The following is a 6,000-nucleotide window of genomic DNA, read 5'->3' as shown; positions in this document are numbered from 1 at the left end:
GCCTTCATACAATGAGCATAAGGTTGTCAGTGACGGAATTCAAGCTCTTATTTTTGTAACTTTAGCCACTATGGTAAGTTCATATTGATTCTTAATGTGTACATAGTTGTACACCTGATTGCTAATGTGTACATAGTTATGCACATATTGATTCTTTTTGAAGTTAACCATAGTTTTTGAATGTACGAAGACTTTGATATGGTTTTCAATATATGATTACGATCCAAAATTGGACTTCAAATTCGAGATCGATGCATCTTAGTCTCTATTACCAATCAAAAAAATATGAATTTCATCTATTTTCAATCTTCGATCTCATCTGAATAAATATCTGCTTTGTGGAATGTCTTGGCATTTCTTATTTCCTATCAGATATTAGGCTTCCAATATAAGAGTTAGCTTGGACAACTGAAGTATAAGTGTACATTGTTGTACACATGTTACAGAATTACGTGTGTACATAATAGCCCACTCTAGGATTCTTAATCATATTTTAGTGAATATATTTTTTCATTTCTTGGATTTATACGAGTCACTGACTGTTGGTTATGACAAAAGTTAAAATATTGGTACACCTTTAATATAAGTGTACATTGTTGTACACATGTGACAGAAACTACATGTGTTTTTAGTAGCCCATAGGCCCCACACTAGGACTCTTAATTAAATTTTAGTAAACAATCTTTTTTCGTTTCTGGATTTGGATTTTTATTCATTGTAATTTTGTATAAATGAGTGATTCTCTAAAATGAGTAGTGGATGAATTCTCATCTTACAGATGAAGTATTTATTGGAATGTCAAAGTGGTCTTACATGGAGGTGGTAATGAATGGTGTAGACTCCAACGACTCAGTTGATGTTGGTCCAATCTCTGCATCAGTATTTCAATTCCAGGTATGTAATAGTGTTTGTATATTCAGTATATTCAATTTTTTTTGTTTGGTTAGGATCGACTGACATTGGAAATAAGAGCCATGGAGTAGTTGATATTGACCTTTCTGGTAATTCTCCTATTGGGGTGGTACTTTCCCATCCCGGAGATCTGCAAGTAGTTGCTTTAATTTTTCTTTGTTTATATTATTTTTTTTGGATTTTTTTAGATTTTTGTATATGTGAACATACTTTTACTCCAGTGTGTTATGCCATAGATGAAAGTAGATCTAGTCAGTTTTGTGTGAGCATGGACGTTAAGCTTGTTAGATTTTGTAGATGTGTACTTTATTGTACACCGATGCATCATGTGGTTGACATATGACCTGTATTGTAGTTTTCAATGTTGGATATGTGTCGTTTCTGTAGGTGTACATGTACACTGATGTCTTATGTCATACTTGTATACATGCACATGTTGTTAAATGTGTACATAGTAAGGTAAAACAATGTCTTGATTCTTCGTAAGCTTTCTGTAAGAGCATGATACAATAACAACTTGAGTTTAATTACAACTTTTTCATTTCATCTCGGTATATGCTTGAGCTTTCCTGATAACAAAATGTTGCAGAACCTTTGGCATACTTATAGCTTTATATGTTCTCAGTTCTTGTTAGTTGTGGTTCTTTCCTGGAAAAGTGTTCACTCTTTATCCAACATGTGTAGATAGTTTTACATATGTTTATTTTTAATGTGTACATAGTCGTACACATGTTAATTGTTTTTGAAGCTGACTATAGTTTTTAAATTATGAAGCCCTTGACTTGACTTTTATGATTACGGTCGAAAATTGGACTTCAATTTCATACATTGGGGGTGACTTATGGGATGGCATAACCTAAATCTTGTTTTGTATATGTTTCTTTTCGATGAAATTTACAAAGAACATATTGACGACATGTATGTAACTGCAGTTTTTCTTTACTCTCTGGTATCTAACTGTAGTTTTTCTTTACTCTCTGGGTTTTTGTTATCTGTATAAAGTGATGCCTACTTTTTTTGTTTAATATTCGTATTTTTCTGCAGATGCCCAGGTGCTGATAAAATCTACAATGTATTCAAATTTCAACAATCAACTTCCTGCAGCTCTGAAAAATTGAAATTTGATAAGCTACTCGTGATGGAGAACGTATGAATGATAATTACTGAAGCAAATGGTTACCAATTACATCTTATCGCCCCTGAACAAGGATATCGCTGTCTCATTGAATCTTCGTTAATTACTATTAGAGGTCGTGCAGAAGTAGCAATTGATGCAGTAGGCATTACTTTAACTCACTGCAGAGGTAGCAGTTGATGCAGTAGGCATTACTTTTAACTCACTGCCTATATTCCCTGTCAAACATAGTTGTACACACTAGCGTAAATCAACATTTTTAAAAAATGAAAATTATATAGTCATATGGGTACTCTTTTTGTTGATCTCGGAAAGAGCTTTTCGAATATATAAAGTTTGTGAATTTTGGATGAGTGGTTCAAAAGATAAATTGGTTTTTAATTATTTTTATATTATTTAAAATTGATGACATCACTATGAGTCACTTTGGACTAAATTGTAAACCAGGAAGGTTATTTATGTATTTTTCATATTTTGAATAACTTTTGGACTAATATGTACCTAGTTGACTCGGCCTGGACTAAATTGTACTTTTTGACGCATTTTTGGACCAAACCGTATTTTTCCCATACCAAAAAGACATAAGGTTCGGTTTCCTAAACAGATGGTGAACCACAGCCCCTCCCCCCCCCTTTCCCCAAAAAAAGACATGATTTACACGGGGATACCAAACTTCTACCGGATACCATTTCATATAAAACAAAATAATTTTGACCGATGGATCTCTGGATTAGTATCTCCCATGTCCCATCAGATATTTGGTATGTGGAAATGATCGTTTGGTTCTATTTTATGTGGTTCTAAGTTAATTTGGTCCACCAACAACAAGGGAGTTCTATTTGGTCCTTCTTATTTATCAAAAAATATTAAAGTATCTAAAATACACTTTTTCTCTTTTCCACGTGCTTTTTTTTTCTCTCTTTTTATTTTCTATCTTTTCTTAACATTAATAAATAAAAAAACTTAAATGAAATATCTCTCAAAATATAAGTCGAAAATTAATAAATTTTATATATTCGGAAAGGTCTCGTCGAGATCTACACAATGAGTACCCATTATACTATGTTCAAAATTTTAATTTTTTTGGTATAATAGTAGTTCATATCCAAGAATGAACACTATTTTAGAACATGGTAGTTCATTCTACTTCTAGCAGTTCATTTTGTAGAATGAACTCGTATATGCTAGCAATTTGTTTTGTAGAATGTACTCATAAAAGTACTTCATTATTAAGAATGACGTCACAATAGTAGTTCATTGTTATAGTTCACATTGTAGAATGAACTCGTGATAGATGTTCTTATTGTCGAGTGAACTCATAATGGTTGTTCATATTGTAGGATTGATAATTCATATTGTAAAATGAACTCGTAACGATAATCAAGTATGGTACGTAGTTTATATTGTACAATGAACTCGTAATAGGTGTTTATTATGGTAGTTTATATTATAAAATGAACTCGTAAATGATAGTCCATATTGTAGAATGAACTCGTGATAGGTGTTCATATTGTAGAATGAACTCGTGATAGGTGTTCATATTATAGAATGAACTTCTAATGGTATTTCATATGGTAGAATGAACTCGTAATAGTAATTCATTATACCAGTTCATTTTGTAGAATGAACTCGTATGTTACTTAATCATGACAGTTCATTCTGTAGAATGAACTGTCTAGCTAGTATGGTAGTTCATTAAATTAGTTCACAATGAACTCGTATATAGTTAATTTTATATTTATTTTTTAGCCTAAGAATAAGGTAAAAATTAAAAGCTCTGAAACATAGCAACAGTGGTACTCGTTGGAAAGCTCCCGTCGAGGGATTTACGAATATATAAAATTTATCATTTTTGGACATGTGGTTCAAAAGATATTTCAGTTTTAATTTTTTATTTATTTATTTTTATTAAGATAGAGAAAAAAAGAAAAAAAAGCATTTATGACACTATTAAAAAAAACATTCCGCGTGGGTACTATCCACCCTAGGACCAAACAATAACATTTTGGACCAAACAACAATATGTATTTTAAAAAAGGACCAAACAGACAGTTGACTGGGTCAACTGGACCAAACTAACTCTAATATATTATTATAGGACTAAATGGTATTTTTCCTACATTTGGTATCCCCTTGAAAAAAATAGGTTGAAACCTCATTCCGTCACTAAAAAAGGGATTTTTACTACTTAGTGAAAAGGAATTCGCATAGCAGAATTGGTAATGAAGGTTGTTTAGCAGGATTCTATTTTTTTTTTCTAACCAAGAGTTATTCGTAGTTAGTCTGTTGCAGTAACTATATATATGAGTTGCTTCTAGTATTTGGAATATGTTTTTTTAGAATAAAACCTTGAGCTTTGAAATTTGTACAGATTTTTACATTGTGGTTAAAGTCTTCACTGATGGATCATCTTTTCTCCCTTGCTTTAGCATACATTTCTATCAGCAACAATATTGATTTTGTGGCCACTCTATTTTATTACGCACTGGAAAGCAGCCTCTGCTCCTCTTGATTCAAGTTCTTCTCGGGTTCTACAATTTGCATATCGTCCTCTTGTTTCTGTTAGGGTATCTGCATAGTTAGTGATCGTCGGTCCTAATTAGCTGGTGATGAGATAATGAAACAACTCCAAGTATTAACAATTAACACGAACCAATGTAATACGACTCAGGAATTAGCCCTAGATTGTCTGAGGCTGATCCCCGATCCCAACTGAGTAACTCGTTGAGTCATAGAACTGTACATATTTCTATCAACTATGGTTATAATTTCATATGTCATTTGAAATGCATAACATTTTATGACCAAATCAACACTCTCAAGTTTGAAGATGACAACTAACATGAACATATTAGTTTTTTCCATATGTATGAGAGTTAGACTATTATATTCATCAGCAATTAATTATGTTGAAAAATTATTTCTATAAATACATTAAGGGATATTTTAAATTTAGGTCCCATCTTTGTGACCAGAATTGCATTTGGGTCGTAGAAAATTTGATATTAGAGTTTGAGTCCCAGCACTGTGATTGACCGTCTTGAATGTCATACAATTCAGTTATTTAGTGAAATGACTGAAATGTCATTAACTGTCGCCTAAATTACAAACCAAACTAGACGGATCTGTCAACGTGGTCGACTAGAATGGTATTGTAAAAACAGAGATTACAATAAAGCATAATAATCTCTAAAACAAGATCATTACTAACATCTTTGTTCAATCATTTCCTGTAATTTTTTCCATAATCATCCAGTCTGATAATCTTTCAGTAAATAGATTTTATAATGGGAATGATTAATTAAAAAACAAGCATATCCAAGGGCCCCAAATTTCGATCATTAACCTAAATTCTCAAAATCTCCGAACTATAAACGTTAAATTAAATCAAGATTTCCTTTTCTAGAAATCAAATCTAAATAATCAAGATCCCCAAATAACCCGATCTAGAACAATAGAACCATTTAGTTATCTACAACACGATCCATATCTCTGTGATCTTTTATTAAGGCTGATTTTGATCCCTTTATCGTCATCTTATGTTAGTTGTGATTTGAATTCATCAAGTCAATCATTTATTTTATCTTCCTTGGTGCCGTTTTTCTTCTCCAGCTATTCCTAAAAACCCATATCCAGTTCAACCAATATGTCCTTCCTCCTGATTCACCACTATCTTTTTCCGCACAATCAATACCATTTAGTTGGCACTCGTCTCCATCTCCATTTTCCATCACTACCACCGTCAACCTACTTTCTTTGTTTTACCACCACCAATTTTTTTTAGCTTTTGATCTTTTCCATGAAAAATGCGATGGTTTGGTATTTAAGTTTACCGATGGCGTTAACTAAATATAAAAGAATTAAAAATTAAATTATTTATGTAACAGTCAAGACGGTCAACTACAGTCTTGGGACCCAAACTCTAATATTAAACTTTGTAGGACCCAAACGCA

This window comes from Papaver somniferum, chromosome 2 (assembly GCF_003573695.1).
Source record: "Papaver somniferum cultivar HN1 chromosome 2, ASM357369v1, whole genome shotgun sequence".
In the NCBI taxonomy this organism is placed as follows: domain Eukaryota; kingdom Viridiplantae; phylum Streptophyta; class Magnoliopsida; order Ranunculales; family Papaveraceae; genus Papaver; species Papaver somniferum.
The sequence above is the reverse complement of the archived record's forward strand: the minus strand, read 5'-3'. Positions refer to the sequence as shown.